The following is a 19695-nucleotide window of genomic DNA, read 5'->3' as shown; positions in this document are numbered from 1 at the left end:
TCAGGACATGTTTGATTGGTACAAGTTTGTTGATACAAGTTCCCTGGTAAATGAAATCCCAGAATGCTGGAGCAGCCTGAACTGAGAGGGTTGCCTAGGCAGGGTGAGGAGGAAAGAAAAAACCCAACAAAACAGAAAAACCCCAAACCACGGACACACACCCACTGCTGAGTAATCTGAGAAATAAAGAGGGGGAAAAGTCACAAAGCCTTCCTTGCTAGGAAAACACACAGCCCTAACTGCTGAATGCTGAAGGGAAAAAAAATGGAGCTGAGCAAACCATCCAGGAAGAATCCACAAGGGATCTCCATACCCAGACCTCTTGTTTCCATTTCTCTAATTTTAGAGAGTATTTACTAGTTTAAGTGCTCTCTCCCTCCTTCATCAGGTATTGGGGGATATTCTTGGAAGAGGAAACTCTTTCTAACTGTGATGTTTTCCCTTCAAATACACCACTGGGGTTCTGTGTTCTCCGAGCCAAGTTAAACATACCAGAGGTGTTTTCACAAGTCATTTGCTCTCAAACGTCAACTGCCAGCAATTAGTGCTGCATTACAAACTTTCTCCAGAGGAAACTGCCTCATAAGAAGCAGGGGTGGAAGGGACTGGGGTACCTGGAAACCACTTGCTTCAGTATTCTGGGAAGTCCATGTACAGCTAAGCCTTCAGGGTGGCAAAGCAGTATTTGGTGGTTAGACCTAAAATTATTCGGAAGTTTTCTGAAAAAAACAGAGGAACAGCAGTCTACAAAATAGACCTATGAGTACACTGGGTGCAATGCACTTCCCTGGGATGGGTTTCTTGCATCTACAAAAAAGGTTCTAGTCAAAACTAGGTATATGCCAAAAGTCAGAAGGAGGGATGGTCCCAGCAACTGGGACACCTGCCATGCAGGGGGCCAAGGTTCAATTTGCCTACAAGTACAAAAAGCTCAATTCTGCTCTTCAGATCTTCCACATCACAGATCAACTGGTGGCTTGGGTACTTCATCTGTGACCACAGAGAAGCTCTTAAAGAAAAATCAGACCTCAGCCAGATTCCTTTTTGGGTTTTTGTTTGTTTTTTTTTTTGTTGTTGTTTGGTTGGCTGTTTTTTTTTGTTTTGGTTTGGGTTTTGTTTGTTTGCTTTAAACATAAAGGATCAAAATGCATATTCTCAAATGAGCACATGGCAGGTCATCAGCTTCTGAGGCATGCATATCAGTCTAAAAACCAAGCTGTATGTCAGACAATCAAGCCTCCCACATCAGTGAAAGCTGTTAAGACTGAGTCCTGTAACCATTTTCTTCATGAGTCACTGTATTAAAGAGAACAGCAGATGTGAAAGGCAGCAGAAGTAACCATTTTCATAATATTAAACTGTACTGAAGTCTCTTGAATCATTACCTTAATTGTTTCACAGTCTTCCTCTCTCCACCCAAGGGGGAAGCAAAAGCAACTGCTTCTTAAGGTCACTGTCAAACAGTTTTGAGTCTTAGCAGTTTACCGCCCACCTCTGTCTTTTGTTGAAACAAATCTGGTTTGTGTTTCTCCCTATTGCGTCCCCTAATTCCAAGTTAATACATTAGGACTGAGAATTTCAGCGTTCTGATTATTCCTATTCAAATGTTGGCAACTAGCAAATTTAAGTGCTATGGACAAACTACACTCATTCCTAAAAATTATTGTAGGCATACAAACCATTAATTCCAGGTACTACCAGGAGACTGTGATTTCACATAGCAGGTGGCACTACAAACCAAACCCAAGCCAAGCACATGCTATATTAGAGAAGCAGCATCTGGGGTACTACACAAGAATGCTTTTTATCTCCATTTGAGAGATTCAAATCTACTTTGGCTCCCAGAGACTCCACTGAAAGGACTTAAACCTTGAGAATAAAGTGGTATTCACATAACAAGCTGGAGAGCATATTCTGGTTTAAGCAGAGTAATCTTTGCTAACACAGGAACCACTGCAGTCATCAGTGCCTTCTGATCAGCTCTAATGCTGGTACACCAGCTTAGTAGCCTGCTTTTACACCTCCATCCTACCATATTAAAGCATGTTTCAGCTACTTTGCACAGAATGGAGTGGATACAAGATGCAGCACTATCCTCGCTATGCTTACCTCAACAAGCCTACTCAGCATTAGCTTCCACATGCAGCAATAAAAAGGAATAAACTGCAGTATTCAGGTTTATTTGTATGTCAGGTACCCATATGTTTCCTCATACAACCACACAATGGAAAAATGTTTTAAACGCTATTTGACAGAACAATCACAAGACTTATCATAACCACAGATTTAGTACAGTAACACATTGGAGCTTACTGTAAAGAAAACTTTATGAATCAGATGCCTATCTCTACCTTATTCTTTAAGTGTAACTGATGTATCCCGCAAGGAGAAAATACTAGTTCTAGTACAGAACTAGCATTTTATAGTTATGTAAGTAACACAAAATTTATTTACTAAGGTCCCTATTAGGTTAAGGATTAAATGTGAAACATGTATGCAAATCAACAGCTAGATCAGTGAATAATTCAGATCCCAAACCAACCACAGGAAAATTGCTTCTATTCTGAATCAAACAATGTAATAACAAAGTCAAAGTCAGGCACTGCTAACTGAAATCCGTGCACCAGCAACCATTAGCATCAACACCTCACTGAGCAAGGCTCTTTATTTGCATAAATTCACCCCATGGCCTGGACAGATTCATCCTGCACGTACCCAGAAGGTCAATACATCCAAAATACTCAGCATAGAAGGGGAAATTGAAGACCGCATTAGAGAGCATTCCTGTGGTCTCACCACCAGACCTCTCAAACTGAGCCGGCTGAGTTTCATGTATCTCACATTTCATGAGCCACTAGAGTCTGACAGCCCTGTCGTGCCATCCCTCTCTGCCAAGACGCACAGGGCCAGCTGAGGTCCAGGAAGGCTGACAGCTCCTCCAGCACAAGAGGAACCACCTCAGCAGCTTTTAACAGCTAAAAAGATGCAACTGCAGCAATCAGAGCTGCGTGCTCACTTAAATAGCCACAACTGCCAGGACTACATCATCATCAGGATAGGGAGACTCTAAAACCAGACTCTCCTTACTTGAAGGCTGCCACATTTTCCCCATAGCAAGAATAAACCCTCAAAAGTTGACACTCCTTTAGAAAGCTATGGATGCCTGAAAAATACCAAAGTTTTACTCAAGGCAGGAAGAAAAACTTGAGATCCCTCCTGAAAAAGGGTGCCTGAATAAAAGTCCCCTCCCAGAGCAGAATGGTAGTGATGACTTTAAGATTACTGACTAGGGGAAAAAAAAATAAGAGGTGAATGAGTCACAAGACCACTTTCTGCTTAATTCATACCATAGTCAAAAAGAAACAAGATGACAGTACTGTCATGCTTATTTAGAATGAACATATACAGAGAAATACCAGTCACTAGCTACTTCTCCCAACAGAAGGTGCCTGCAGGCTTTACAATACTGGTTAAGTGCTTAAGTGGCAATAGCAATTTCCTACACAGAACAAACCTCAGCCACTGTACTGATGCAAATACAAGTCACCCACTTTCACCAACTAAAGCCTCACTGGTAAAGCAGTGAAGTACAGAATAGTTAGGTTTGGAAAGGACCTTAAGATCATCAAGTTCTAACCCCCCCTGCCATGGGCAGGGACACCTCACACTAAACCATGTCACCCAACTCTCTGTCCAGCCTGGCCTTGAACACCACCAGGGATGGAGCATTTACAACTTCCTTGAGCAACCCATTCCAGTGCTTACCACCTTTACAGTAAAGAACTTCTTCCCTACATCTGGAAGTCAGAAAGCCTCAGCTGCAAGACACAGGTGGGCACATTTGCTTTTCAAGCATCTGAATGATTTGTTACAGACAGCTTCATCTAAGGTAGGGTGACCACAAACAAGGTAAGATGTGTTAGGATCATACAATTGCTCCTCCTTCCCCACAGACAAAAGCCAATTCCTGAGCAGCAACAGGCACTACATAATCACTTCAGATGCTATGCTTCCTCAGATCATAGTAGAGGAAATGAAGTGAGCAGTCCTCATTGCTGTCTCCACAGCCTACACCCCTTCACTCCATCTGTTGTGGAAAGGATCAGTTTTGGGGAGCAATGAAAAGCAGCATGCTAGCTCTGACAATGGTTTCAGTTTGAAAAGCGTATCAATATGTGTTCACACACAGACACAGGTGTAGGTCAGAGCCTGCAGCAGCTTCACTGTTCCCATTTTGTTAAACATTTCACCAGATTCAACTTAATGCACTTTTCCAGACCTCCTGGTTGCAGATGTTAACTTGTGGTGCTAAGTCTAACCCTGTCTGGCTGTGCAGGACACCTGACACTGGCCACAGTTTCCACTCTTCACTACTTAAGTGTATTAGACACTGTTCCTCACATACTTCCTTACACTCTTCACCTCTCAATAGCAACAAGATAAGGATCTTAATTTAAGATTAAGCTTTTTTAGAAAAGCGCTGTTACCAGTCCCAGTCTATGGTAACAGAAAGAACAGAAAGCCATAGGTGAACACGAGGTACAGAAATACATGCATGAAGCTAGAACTATTTCCTCCCTTCCCCCTCTGAAATTTCAGTGCTAGAATGGGGGGCACTGAAAACAGATACTAATCTTAAAAGGTTGTAAGATAACCTAAGATATAGTATCATAAATTTAAGCTATTCCCAATGCACTACAACCCTTCAGACTGACTTCTGGGATTGATGTTGAAGTAATTACTACTCTTACCTAACACAGACCCACACACAGGTGTGACTCCTGCATATATCTGTGTCAGGAAGAAAGGCAAAAGTCACAGTAGAGCTAAAAGCTAAGGTGATGCCGTGGCTACCTGTTTGCTTGACCCAAACCCTGAATGACAGAGGGGGGTGGTAGCAAGAGGGGGGTGGTAGCAAGAGGGGGGTGGTAGCAAGAGGGGGGTGGTAGCAAGAGGGGGGTGGTAGCAAGAGGGGGGTACCCTGCTATTACCTAAACTGCAGTTTTTTAGACAGTCACCAATTTGCTTGTGCCTATTGTTGAGCTCTATCCTTGAGCAATGGATGCTTGTTTGTAGGTTAGTCAGTCCTACCTACAAGTTCAGCTCTATTAAGACAGTATTATCATTTAATAATACATTCAAGTCAGTAACTGTTGGTTTAAATACATTCTGCAATATTACACTATTTTCCCACTATTTCCCACCCTAGGTATAGGTGTTCTCTCTTTCCATAAGAGGAAACACACGAGATTTCCTTTTCCACACTTGAAAGTTTGATTGATCTTTCCTTCTATTCAGAAATCAAATACTGGTAGCTCCTGTTTTAGTAGCTTAGCTAAAGTTAGGAGCAGACAAAAAAGCAATGCCTTGGCATGGAAAGATCAGTGATAAAAGATCACCTCAAATACTGACAATACCAAAAAACCCACTAAAAGTAGAGGCCTTTTATCATCCCAACTCCCCATTTTAAGAACTGCAACTTGATTGTTCTTCCCAAGCTTTAATAGAAAATGGCATACATACACTAGTTTTGCCAACACATCAACAAGCCTTCCAGGAAATAATGTGTCAGCAACATATGGAAACTACTTGCAGAGGTTTTCTTCTGGCATTTCTCTCCCACCCTGGCATGTTTTTAGCATTAATTGTGGAAGCCACTAATGCTTCTGTTTTAGCTGTTAAATTTGAAACACCAGGGAACATTAAATCAATGACAGTATGCAGTTACTGTTTGGTAGAAGTCACCAAACCTCCCAGCTTCTATGTAAGTTTTGCAACTAAAATGTTTATTTTGGACTACATTTAGGCAAACAGCTTCAGAAAACAGAAGTAATCTCATTATCCTCTAAGTAGCAGAGAATAAACTGTAAGAGCCCCATATAAGAGCTGCTTCTGTATTTATGGAATACAGAACAACTACAAGTAACATTTGGAAAGTTATTTGGAATACAGTAGCATCTCACACTAGGGCATCTGGGGGAAAGAAAGACACACCACAAGCTACCTACTATAGTCAAAGCACAGGCCTTTTAAGGGATGAGTTGAGGGGAAACTAGATTGGTCATCAAAAGCTCTCAGTGGCATACAACAGAGCACAAGCAATCAGCAAGATTAAGGGGGAAAAAAACAATGCAAAACCAAACATATAAGCCAGGCTGTATAGTCCTCTCACGAGATTTCATCTTTCAAAGATCAGCTCAGCCACACAGCAATAAAAGGCTCAGGCTCAAGAATTTTCCTTCAATTCTGCCAGCACCGAATTCAAATCTCCCTGCGTGCTAGCAACACATCCCAAGAGCAGGTCTGACAAGGACTTCACAGGTGCAATGGATGATAACTTGCAAAGAGCTATTTTCTGTACTGCTTCAGAACTCATTTACAGCAAGGGACAAGAGCTCTGTTCAACAAAGCAAGCAATTAATTTACCTGGCCTGGTGAAAGAGTGGGATGGACTTGCCAAACTCCCCTTTCTGTTACTGAGGGACTCTGAAGACTTCAAAAACACAAACTGTTGTTTTCATAATGGACATCGGCACGCATGTGTTTTCCCCCCTCTGTTGCCATCCTTCCCCTGTGCACCACAAATTACAAGCAGCTACTCTACAAGACAATCTTACATTAAGAAGGCTGCAGAGCAGCTTGCACAAATGTAATCTTAGCCTACTTCCAGATAGCCTGGGGAAAGAACAGTTGTTCAGAACAGTCATATTGCAACACATCAAACAGTTACTCACTTTTGCCCTACAGAACTAACAGTTCTCCCTCACCTTTTTAAGTGACATAAACCACAGCCTCTTACTCCTGTTTGCTGTCAGCAAGGAAAGATGGATATGGCGCTTCCAAAAAGCTGAACAGGAGACTCTCCTTTACTCAGTTTAACCACACCTTAGATTTACCCTAGAAGTGTATAATTTGCTGTTACACCTATTTACTGCAACCTTCTCAATTCAGTATTGAAGGAAAAGTAGAAGAAACAAAAAGCAAAAATACACTACCTATGTAAAACAGTGTTAAGGTTTTTTCACCCTCTGAAAGTATTTCTTTCCTCAGGGTATAAAAGTACTGCAATAAACAAATACACCTCAAAGTCAATTTAAATGTGACATTATGACAGCTATATTAAACTCCACTGTAACATATTCATCATTCAAATTAAACCATTCAAGTGGCACATGCTCACTGACAACACTAAACACAAACCAATGGCTTTGGGTACACAAAGCTCAAGAGTTAAACATTTCAGAATAATTTGCATTTCTAAACAAAACTAGAACTTTCTCCATTCATTTAATTTATTCAGCTCAACAACTGGGTTTTCAAGCTGTAAGAGATGAAACCAACTTGAAGTCTCTTAAAAGGCCACAAAAAAACCAAACTCAACCTCTAATACTTCTAAAAAAAAGAAGTTAGGAATCTTAAGATCAATGCACTTGTGCATCCTGTAGGTTATATGTAAGTTTCAGGAAAAAAATATGCAATTATCTTTAATTATAAATGAGAACTGATAATGCACCATCCTTAAAAGAAGTCACAGAATATCAGCTCTTTTTCCTACACAGAAATACATCAAAACTCTTGCACTACCAAGACATCCTTTATCAACAGATGCTAAATGAATTAAATGCTTACCCTTAGAACAGGAAACAACTCTATCCAATTTTCTAGATGACAACCTTTACCAATGAGTTTTGTAGCACTGTATGTTTTGAGGTGTTAAATGAACTGATTTGACAAATCCAAATCTATTTCTGTTCTTGAAAGAGCCTTGCAAAAGTTACCTGGATGGCAACAGGATCAAAACTGCATTTGATACAGAGCATGCTATAGGTCTGCTGACTTACCAGGGAAAGATGACAACCCTGGAAGAACAAAGACTGGCACTACACAGCTTTTCATGGAGATCCCATCTCAATGTCCCAAATACCAGCTCCCAGTTCATTGTGTTCACCATCAGAAAAATAGGCTGCACCAGAAACTTAATAGAAAAGCAGAGAGCTGAGCACCTGCAGAATAGGAATAGCTGTCTGCAAGCTATAATCATCTCTCAGAGCAAAAAAAAAAACCCCACAGAAATCAGAAGGAACTATAGCAACGAGTATATATCCATTACCTCGAGAGATACTCAGTTTGAGAAAGCCCTCCATTCAGAGTTTCACTGGGTGGTAAGCCCCACTGCTGCCCATCTGGCACACAGGACAGAGCAGGAGGCATTAAACATAGCCATCTAATAACCATGTGCTACCACTACCCCACAATAAACACAGCACCAGCTGAAGCTTGTACATCATGACCACCCCTCCCCTGACAGGCCAAGCCTGCCATCACCTCCCCATTACCTGACCCTCCCGAGTCACCACTTGAACTTGTTACAGCCTGGTCATGACCTTGAGGAGTTCTAAAAAGCTGCTTTTTAAGGTCAGTCTACACTGAGCTATGGGCTGATCTCTCTGCTGTATTACTCCCCACTCTGCTGAACACAATCTTGCTCATGGAGATTAACCTCCTTTCACTCTATCTAAACAAAGCCCAACCACCTCCCTGCAAAAAAGCCATCACCAACAACTCTCCTCTCTCCCTCAGAACAATACAGATCCAACTTTATCTTCTATTTGACCCATCCATTCATATTTTCTTAGCCAATTAAACCTGCATGCTTTGTTGGACAGACTTCTGGAATTGTTTCCCTACCACTCTGACTGCTACTGTCTTTCCCCTTGCCTAAGGGTGCTGAAGAGTGCTGGTAGAGGAGATCAACGTGTATTCACAAGAGAGCCAGGCAGGTATCACTGGAAGATTCTGAGAGTGGAGCCTGAATACATGGCTCTCCTTCATCCAACTTAGGCTAGGATTAGAAAAGAGCCTCTCTCTTCAGAAGTAAGATTTTAAAATTTCACCTTAAAAGGCAGGTATAGCAGAGCTCCTGCTAAAAGTTTCCCAAATGAGGTAGTGTCTTATTTCTTGGATGAAACCATTCACCATTTTATGATCCACCTGTAAAGCACTCAAATGTAAACTCTGGTGTTTTGGTGTTTTTAGTCTGATTCCTTTTTCCTCTGAACCACCAGACGATGACATGAAGAGGCTGGTCAACCGAAAGCGTGTCCGTCTTCCTATCCTGGGATGGCAAGTAAAACAGCTATTTAAGTAGAAATTTATTTCATTTATATTGAAATTCCCAAGTATATTAAATTATCATTTTCTCTCCAACTGTTGACACAGATGATAGAAAAGAAAAGCTTGTTCATATTAGTTTGAATTGCAGTACCCATACTGGTGATAGGAACGTGCTTTTTGGCACCACCCCTTAAAGCCACATAAATCACATGGTAATATGTGATGTATTAATTCTGTGCTGGCCATTTGCAGTATCATCCCTTTTTTCCCCTACAGGATATGCAAACAGGAGCTCAAGCAGTCAGCTGCATCACTGACCCAGAGGATTTCACTTCCATGCTGTAATACTAATACCACACAATTTGATCAGAGTTAAGCCAAAAACCAGTTTGTCCAAGAAACTGTGGCAACCTCAAATATTTATTTCATAGGCTGGAAGTTACAGGATTTATAATGATTTTCATTAAAGAGTTCTTAGGTGTGAGGTTCCACACATGTTGAAAAATTCACATAGTTGTTTAATTTGAACATGAGATTTGCACAACAAAGCAAGATGAGGCTCTCCTTGCCCAGCCAAGTTTATCTTATTGCACCTCATACATTGCTTCACTCCCTCAACTCCAGAGGACAACCAGTCACCAATGCAGCATGGCTGAGGCCTGGCTACTAATTGAAAATACTTGGGATACTTGGCAGAGAACCTGCGTCTGCATCATCTGGCACAAGAGGCAGAAGCGCTCCCCCAAGAGGGATTTACCAAGTGGGGTTCTTGGTAAACTTCAGGTCAGAATAAAACCAGGTTAGAGACGCAGACCCAAGGTCTAAGCTCTTGCCCCTCTTCCAGACACAGGCAACGCAGTCCTCTGAATTAAGGTAAAGAGCGCTAGACATTTTAAGAATGCCACAGTGACTGCTCTTGGCTCTCTTCTTTAATTTTTTCCATTTCAAGTCATAAGTACTGAGACTCCCAAATTAAGTTTGAGCTTCACACTCACGAAACCCTTACTTAACCCTCGCATTCCAACCGAAAGCAAACTAAAAAGAAAGTTACCCAAATTTAACAAGTTACCCAGTCTTCAACAAGTTTCAAATTCCTTCATGCAGATCGGTACCTTTTAGGATTACTTTTACCAGAGTTCACACCAGCTTGCTTATGCTGGACTTTGATCCACAAATGCATGCTCCTATTTAACCTAAAAAGTTGTGATAGCATCTGTAAAATTTCCCTTCCCCTCAGGTAAACAGGGAAATTGGATCGATAGTTCTCCTTTAAGATACCCTTGTTAAGGATTAGCCTTAAATCATAATCCTTGAATTTACCAGATCACTGTACTACTGAGTAATTTTTTCTTGCTTCCCAGGGAACTGTGCGAGTCTCAGGGTTAAGCACACGCTGCTCTACTCAAATGGCAATAAGCCAAATCCGTTTAAATATTTAAACATTAACCTCGAAGTCACTGGTTTGTAGAAAAGCAGCCGTTAGTCCAGAGAGATTAAACTTGCTCACCAGGCAGTATCAGTACAAAGGCCATTTTGCCACTTCCTGAAAATGATTTCTGGGAGAAAGTGTAAGAGCATGTAAAAGGCACTGGAATAGTCATAATCCCTTTAGTGACAGACTTCTTTTCAAGCATGGACAGATGCACATTATGTGATATTTTCCCCTTCCGGCACTACAGAGTCATCTTCTGTGTTTAAAAACACTACTGTTCTGCACTGGGAAAGCCAGAAAAGTTTTGAAGATTTCACAGGCAAGATTTCCTTTGGTTATTCCATGTCAAAACCCAGCTACTGAACAGTGGTAACCGACATTCTACAAACTGAACTCCCATCTACATTTACAAAGCAAATAATCAATAACTAAAAGCTTAATGACCAAGGACAGAGTTGCTACACTTACTCTTCTTAATAGGCTGCATGATTACCAAATTATTCAATGTTATTTCAAAAGTTTAATTTGCCATTTAAGATTTCTCTGAAACTGTGCCCCTCAAACAAAACCAGAAAACAAACCACACACACTTGAAAGGCTATTATCAGTTAAGAGATTAAAGAATTGGCACCTCTGTGCACCACTACAACTATTTCTTATTTAGCTCTCAGTGAATGAGATGAACACAAATATTACATTTTTAGATTATTTTTTTGTGGGGAGAGAGGAGAAAGATCAGCCACAGAGATACAGGGAGGGAGCCAGCACAGTACTTTTGCAACTGTTTCATAAGCTATCTTCTGCTACCTGGAGACCATGATTAGTCCTGGATACTGAGCTAGGGCATCTGGCTATATTTACAATCAACATGCTGAAAGCCACTTTTATATTAAGCCATTGGCTGGAAAAAGAAAACAGCCATCAAGAACACACTGCAACTGATTTTTTTTTCCTAAAATCCTTTTTCCCCATATGGGTTTTTTTTCATAACAAAGTTCTAGGCTGCCCCTCTACAGGAAGCTGGCATTCACTGAGTGCTTATAAATAATCAGTTTGTAACAGTAGCTTTACTCTGACATGGATCAAATATAAACAAGTTCTAAATATAACTTCTGTGGCTACTATGGAATGACTTCTACAGAACCACACTTATTTATCAATGATATGCACCCCATTACAGAAAGGCTGATCCCAAAGTCCCCCAACCCACCTTCCACATGGTCTTTATTGAGAAAGCTAAACAACTGAAAGTATGTGAAAGCCTATGATGGAGTGACCCTGTACAAGCCAAAGTTTTCCCGCTTACTTTGCACCAAAAATAGCCCATTAGGCTTACTATATTTAGATGACAACTTACCTACAGGGTACCCCACATGAGGGTAAATGCTGGAAGCACGCCCGCATGCCAAGCTACACCACTGAAGTGTCAAGCGTTCTGCTAGAAGGGCTGCTCTAACCACTGCAGTTCATTATCTTTACTCTTCTCAGTTATGGGTACATTACAGTTGCTCCTCCCAAGGCTCCACAATGCTTATTTAAAACGTGCATTTTTACAAATGCACATTTGTGACACACATCCCTGTAGAACTAAGCTTACATGGCAGCCCGACAGTGCAGCGACCTGTAGGATGCCAACAGCTCAGCTTACAGAAGACACGGCTATAAAGATAGCTGGGCACAGAAGGAAAGAATTACAATACTGGTTGCCACTAGCCTCAGACAAGTGGAAAAATCCACATGTTGAAATAAATCCAGAGACCTCAACTCATGTGGCAGGCATCAGGCCCAGTGCTTGAAGCCCACAGGCAACAGGGCAAGCAGGGAAGCTACTAGTCCAATACAACAAGAAAAAAAAAAAAACCCACACTCAATACTCTTCTTGCTAAAGTAATGGCTAGAGCTGCAATACCTTTCAGCAGAGGCAGCTTTTAGCAACACTTCAGAAGGTCTAATGATACAGCCTCCTCACCTAGGAAACTGAAGACAGCTGCTATTTAATTATCACATTGCAATTAAGTTCTTAAATGAACCACCACTTCAAGCTGGCTGAAATTTGGAACCACATTAACTAAGATCTTATGTGTTGAGATCTGGCACTACTAGAGTAGAGAAGCACAAATAAATACTAACACAACCATTAGGAAGCCTATGAGAAATTTGTGACGCTAAAGACTTGCTTTATGGTATTTGACTTCAGAGCCCATTTGCTCAGCAGCAGGACATTTTATTGCATGAAATCCAAGGCACACAAATTCAGTAAGGCCAGGGCAAGGAAAGAAAGTCAGGGAACTGTCCTAACCACATACAGAAACTCTGGTATCTTCACCTGTGTGTTTGTGCAATAAGGTAGACACAAACTCCTACCATGAGTGGTATACATAATGAAGTGGATGACCAAGAGCCTTGATAATCTCGTGAGAAAACTGTCAAGCTCATGAGCTTTGTACTACTTGCTATTAGTACATCAAGGAGTTAGAAAGGACAAAGAAACCTTAGGTGAAGCAGCGCCCTGCACAGCTTTAAATGATTATCAGAGCAGGTGCTCATTAGATGAGTTTGTGTGGAGCAAGAACATTTATTCTGCAACTACAGATTCAAGCACAGTAAAATAAGTGAGCTTCCTAACTGCTTGGCAAGCCTCTGCCATCCTTCTAGGCAGATACCAAGAGTGCAAATACCTAAAGGCATGAGCTGCCCAAGGCCACCAACCCATGCCAATTGCAGAACCAGCCATTATTATCTCCCGGCATCAAAGCTCTAGCTGATCACATTACTATAGTAAAAGACAACACCCTGATGGTTCAGTTTCGTAACACTGAGCTATAACAATTCCTGAACAGGTTCTGTGAACTGTTTACAAGCATGAAACGAACCAGAGGAAACACAGATGCAATACAGGGGACATCTGTAGCTTTGAGACACAAGGACAAAACTAGACCAAAATGTCTGTGAGAAATTCCTTTCGCTTAGGGAAAGTTTGCAAAGGAAGAACTCCAGCAATCCAACCTGACAAAAGCCTGATTACCCGCAACTAAGCGTCCAATAAGATGACCCTCACTGCATCCAAAAACATGCATGATAGACATTCTATTATGTGAGGGGTAAAGTACTTCTCAGGAAGACAATGCTGGCAACAAATTCATTAAGTTGAGCCACATGCTATGCGATAACACATGCTGCTCTATGAACGATGAATACAAGGGGCAGCTTTTCTTCCATACTTTCATGGTGTTGATGGCAGCTGCTGGTAATAGAGACCTGAAAAGGATGAGATTTCACCAACAATAACAACAGTCCAGGCTCCACACTGCTTGAAAGATAAAAGAATAAACTGCTGTTAAGTTTGGCTTGTTTCACTAAATGAGGAGTAAAACAAACCTACAAAACAGCATTCTCACTAGTGGAAACTTGCAGTAAACTCCTGCAAACTTACACCTGAAGGACAACCAAGATGATATGACACCATATAGGCTGTCCAGTTACAAATATGTGGCAGAGAGCATACCTGAAACAGGGAGTTGTCCAAATAGCATCAAGAAACACCAAACTTCTACAGGCATCTCCTAGACATCTACAATGCAAGAGAACTGTTGAGTCACCATTAAGGGTGTCTTGCAGAGGTGGAACTGGCAGATAAACCATGCAATCAGGTAACATCGCAACAGTGGAATATTGCACAAATAGGCTTCCCAAGATTAGACAGCAGTCAAGCTCAGAGTAATGATTTTAAGATCCTTGATTACCGATGGGAGGAAAGCAATATCCAGCACACAAATCAGATGAGAAAGTGCTGCATCAGATGAAGCCGGCTTATGGTACCAAAAACCACTAGGCCAGTACATCCAGAAGTGGCCAACATCAAATACCCATAAACAAGCAGTATCAAAGATGAGGTTTATCCTCTCACACAACACAGTTGAGACAGACTCAGCAGAGACAGCATCAACATGAAACTCTTCACGTTTAGACAGTCAACGTCAACAAAAAATCCACAGAGCCATCAAGAGCTTCAGCTATGATTCATAAATAATCACATACACACAGGACTGATGTCCAAAAGGTGATCAGGAGCAGCTGAATACAAGCATACCTTTTCCTCTTTTACTCCACCCCAAAAAAAAACAGGACAGGAACACCTGTAGCAAACTGCACTGAGCTTTACACCGAGAATTGTACATGCCATTAAAGACAACAAGGAAAGCTTTCTCAAGCATGTGAAACACTGTTATCCCACCTCTGCAGAAGATTTTCTAATGAGCCAGATCAGATGTCTGTGACAACAGGATAATTTCAGTGCTAATTTCTTAGACCAGCTGACCAAGCTCACTGTTTCAGTTCAATGCTGTGCATAGTACATACTCCCAGGAACGAAGGTAGAAGATCATTAACAAATGTGTGGTTTTACATTCCACAAAGTAGAAACCCAACTACTGCACACACCCTGCTGCAAGAATTAGTTGTTCTTACAACCTGTCCTTTCACCCTAGTGGGTTTTGGTTTTATTTGAGCTTTACAGCGTTTTAATTGCTACCTCTTCCACCAACAGAAGTCATCTTTCAGACAGATCTCAGCCAACAAATCAAGATGGAACAGTTCATTTTTGATCACACTTAATTACTCCAGCTCCTGGAAGAATTATAAACTGATGTAATTGATAGAAGAGGACTCACTACAAGCTGCGTTTTTCTAAAGTGTGACTTTCGGGCTTCCTAATCCCAAAGAGCACTGTTCAAGCCTGAACAGAACAGTGCAAATCCACAGAAGGTTTAGCATTGTTTAAAGCCTAATAATGAAGATGGCAGGAGAGTTCCTGCTTTGTGACAGGTAAAGCTCTATCAAAAGAAGTATTTAATCTCCAAGCAACATTGTTGCAGAGGACATGACACACCAAACAGAACTGCCTGTGGCAGAGAAGAGCATTAAAAGTCTTTCAAATCAAATTTCAAGTAATTCCTCAATTTTTCTCAAATGAACATCACAGAAATTCAAGAGTAGGACAACATCCTGATACTGTTAAAGGAAGTTGATTCATAATGTAAATGGCAAGTTAATGTCTTAATCAATGTGACGACAGATAGAAGAAAATTACCAATAAAGAATACTGTAGATAAAGAGAAGCAACACTAAATAACATGGAATTCAAAACACCAAAATTCATAAAATAAGCAAAAGAATAAGATAAGCAGGACCTAAATTGAAATGCATGCCCAATTCTGACAATTTCCAACCAAATGATCCTTTGAAAGTATACCTACATATAGCCAATGCACTCTGTGGAATAATCTGCAACAACAGAGAAAATAGGAAAGCAGAAAACAACTTCTGCCATACCTCTAGCAGAGCAACTGCTGAACCTAAAAACACCTTCATGCACAAATTAGGAAAACCACTCCACAGTGCAAGCACTCCCTCAAGTACTAAACTGCTACACGCGCTTTTATGTTTGCTTAAAAGAAACTGTACAACAGCCAGTTAAACTTCACACTGAAAAGCACTAACTCTTGCTCCCCTATCTACAAGAAATCAAGTAAAGCAGAATAAAGATAATTAACCTTTGTCCAGCTTTAACTCCAAACTACTGCACAGACTGAGCATTCCACAAACTCACTAGGTAATCCTCTGAATTCACAGGACAAAGGCAACTTTAAAAAGACTTGATTAAAAAATAATCCAGGATATACTATGAAATTGAATGAAGAGAACAAATGACTTAACAGGCATAGGGACTCTGGGGCAGACAATCACTTCAACAGCTTCTTCTGGATCATACCACATGCGGCATTTACACAGGTTATCTCTCAACACCAATCACAATACAGCAGTGACACAATTTAGCATCTTACATTAACATATAAAATGCCATATTTATAAATATATATTAAAAACATATATGCATACATAAAATTCATATATATGTATACAACGTATGCATGTTTTTATTTTATATATATATAAAAAAATAGTCCCACATTACCAGCTGGCTAATCTGCATTCCACAGTTACTATTATAAATCCAAGTAATTATTGTGCTAGATTGTCCAGATCATTAGCTACCTGACATGTTAGATCATAGCTCAATGCCAAGTCCTCCAAGTTAAAATAAAATTAAAAAAAATAATAAAATAGCCTCCTTTGAGTTGTCATTTTCCATAACAATCTACCTCTGTGCAAGAACCTTGGCTCTTCCTAAAAAAAGAAACCCACTTCTTCCATATGTGATTGCAGACAAAAGTTTGAAACCACAAAATGCAAGAGTTAGAAACAGGAGCCCCAAATGCATTTAAGCATGTCATTACTCTGTCAAATCTTGATTTTGTCAAGGCTTTCACACTGTGTTTTTGCAGTTTAGTCTCACAGCTGAAACTAATATCTAAGAATTGACTATTTAAAACACCTGAGAACCAGGAACAGTTGTTATGCATCCAAGACTAAGGCTTGCTATTTACTGAATCTAAATTGCTAAAAAAGATACCATGAATCCCATTTTAAGGTGCCAGCTCTAAAGTTTGACATTTCTTTCAAATACTTTCAAGTTACAGAGTCTTTAAACACAGAGTCATGTCTACCCTGGATGGAAAATGATGCTAAGTAAAGTTTTAGTATCAGAGTTACGAGATTAGTATCACTATTTCAGCCACAGTTCTGAAGCAGACTGATCTCAACCAGAAATACAAACTCTGCAATAGTTTAAACGTGACTACATGAATTTTAAGTACAGCCTTGTAACCACATGCACAACTACAATCCACAAAAACAGAGCTGAAAAAGCCACCTACTGCTCACCCACAATAACATGCATTAAGAGAACTAAGTCAGCCCAGCGGCTGGTATGGATGGAGTCACACAAGCTGGCACTACAACACATCCCTGTAGTTCCACAGGAGTGTGGTGCACATCATGAGGAATAAAGAGGTTTTAATACCAGTCTTATTTCGTAATCCATACTGTGAACTCCATTGCATTAGTCACCATCCACTCCAAAAATCTCAGTGATACAAATCAAGCAGGTTAAAGCTTTTCTGCTCCCTGAAAAAACATGTTAAAAGCTTACCTCTCCCTGCCACTTCCCACACACACTTTAGAGACAGAAGTATTACTGTGTGTTGAGTTCATACAGAAAAAGAAGGAAAAAAATCCATGAGTATCTATTAAATAGTAGAGGTATTTGTTAGATTCAGTATTAGCTATAGCTACTTTTAGATTGTTCCAAACTTTACAATGCATAGGTAATGACCAAGAACGGTTTATTTTATTTGCCTATGTGAAAGTCATATATCTGCCACAGTGCAAGACTTCACCTTTTGGATCAATCCCTGGTCTGGGGTTTAAGCAGCCATACTGCCCATCACATCACATCACAGGCATAAAGCAAACAAACAAACCAATCCTCCCACCACAGCACAGCTTCAGTCCTGGTGGCGGACCCTCAGAGCCGTATCTGAAGACCCTACATATCCCCAGCAAGAAGGGGATGCTCAGTTCTACGCTTCAATCATACAGCTGCAAAACAAGGGGGAAGGGAGGGAGCGTGTTTCGAGGAGAATGTTTGCTTTTTCTTTTTTTTTTTCTTATTTTAAGTATCTGCACTCTCTCCTTGGCCTTGGAACAATGGTATCAAGTTTAACCTCAATGTCGTTTTGCAAATGCTGGCTCTCCTGTCCTTGCCAACCTTGCATGGTATAAATAGCAGCAAGCGGAGGAGCGAGCATTAAAGATACTTTCTGAAACCCCAAAAGCGTTAGCGCGCTGAAGGACCAAAGCAACCCGGGTGCACCAGAGCAAACTCTATCCAGACTGCAAACATTTCACACACCATGTCAGCACTTAACCAGCCAAAAAGCTCCACCAGCAATGCACAAATCCCGTCTCGTTAAGCACGGAAACACCCAAACGCACAACTAACGCCCCCCTTAAGCTCTAACTTCTCCTCTGAGGCAAAGGCCCCTCGGCTCGGGCCGCGCTGCCGCCGCACCTGCGCTGCCCGCCGAGCCCCTGGCTCGGCCGCCCCTCGCCGCAGCGCTGCAGGCAGCTCATCGCCAAAAACAGAAGGGAAAAGAAAGTAGGCGCAGCGCCGAGCGGCGGCGTCCCCGGCGCGGCACCGACCTCTTCCCCGGCCGCGCACCTCCCGACCCACACCCGGTCCCGCTCCTGGGACCCGTTACTCGGCCGACCCCGCGCCGCGCACCGGGGGTGAGGGGGAACACGACGACAGTGATGCTTTTTTAAACTACCACGAGCAGTCCGTACTTACGTCGGCGCTCACCCGCCGCCCCTTTATCGTAGCTGTGCTGCGAAGGGCAGGACTGCCCCGCGCCCCCGCGCCTCACCCGCCGCCGACCCCGCGCACCCCTCCGCCCGCGGGAGGCCCCAGCAGCGCCGCTCCTGCGCCCAGCCTGCGGCGCCCCGTCCCGAGCTGCGCCCCTCCGCCGCCGTCGCCTCACCAGCGGCTCCACGCCCCTTCCCGGCTCGGGCCGTCCCGAGCGAGGCGCTGACACCGCTCTCCCGCCGCACCTGCCCCGCCGCGGGCCCCTCGCTCCGCTCTCCTCACCTGGCGCCGGGCCGCGGGGCGGGCCGCCCCTGGGCGGTGCTTTTGTCTGTGGGGGCTGCCGCCCGCCCTGGGGGGGTCCGGCCGCGCTGCGGTGCGCGGTGAGGGAGGCGCAGGTAGGGGGGCGGGGGAACTGGGTCAGCGACTAAAAATACCGCGCGGGAGCCAGGAGAGGGCTCTGGCCGCGGCGCACGGGGCCGCTGTGTCCCTGCGGGGGATGGCGGCGGTGCCGGTGCGGAGCGGAGCGGGGCCCGGCAGGTGCGCGTGCTTCGCGCAGCCGGGGCAGGTGGTGACAGGCAGCCGGTGACCTTGCTCCGGCCGGGCACGGTGCACTCGTGCCGAATCACAACTCACGGCGGCAAAACCTTCCCTTGTCTTAGTTCTTAAACGGCCTGTGGCCGCACAGGCGGCGCTCGGGGCGAGCAGACCGAGGGCTGCGGTTGCTAGAGGGATGCGCCGCTGCCTTCTCGCCCCGCGGGCGGGCCTCGGGTAAATCACCAGCCCGGGGAGCAGCAGGTCAGGATCGGCTGCATTCCCCTGTCCGGCCCCGTGCGATCCCTCACGGCCCGGGCCTCTGCAGGGAGGCTGGCTGCCCCCACTGCTG

General features: G+C 42.9%; 1 protein-coding gene across 1 annotated transcript in view; it reads right to left on the bottom strand.

Annotated features, from left to right (window-relative positions):
• Positions 1–19030, bottom strand: part of MTUS1 (microtubule associated scaffold protein 1) — a 117505-nt gene extending 98475 nt beyond the window's left edge. The window contains exon 1 of the transcript XR_009968451.1: positions 18988–19030. The gene's annotated coding sequence lies outside the window, so the exon portion shown is untranslated. The remainder of the gene's footprint in view (positions 1–18987) is intronic.
• Positions 19031–19695: the final 665 nt, after the last annotated feature.

This window comes from Pezoporus occidentalis, unplaced genomic scaffold (genome assembly GCF_034315485.1).
Source record: "Pezoporus occidentalis ecotype Australia unplaced genomic scaffold, CSIRO_AGI_Poc_V1 ctg1, whole genome shotgun sequence".
In the NCBI taxonomy this organism is placed as follows: Eukaryota; Metazoa; Chordata; class Aves; order Psittaciformes; family Psittacidae; genus Pezoporus; species Pezoporus occidentalis.
The sequence above is the reverse complement of the archived record's forward strand: the minus strand, read 5'-3'. Positions and strand labels throughout refer to the sequence as shown.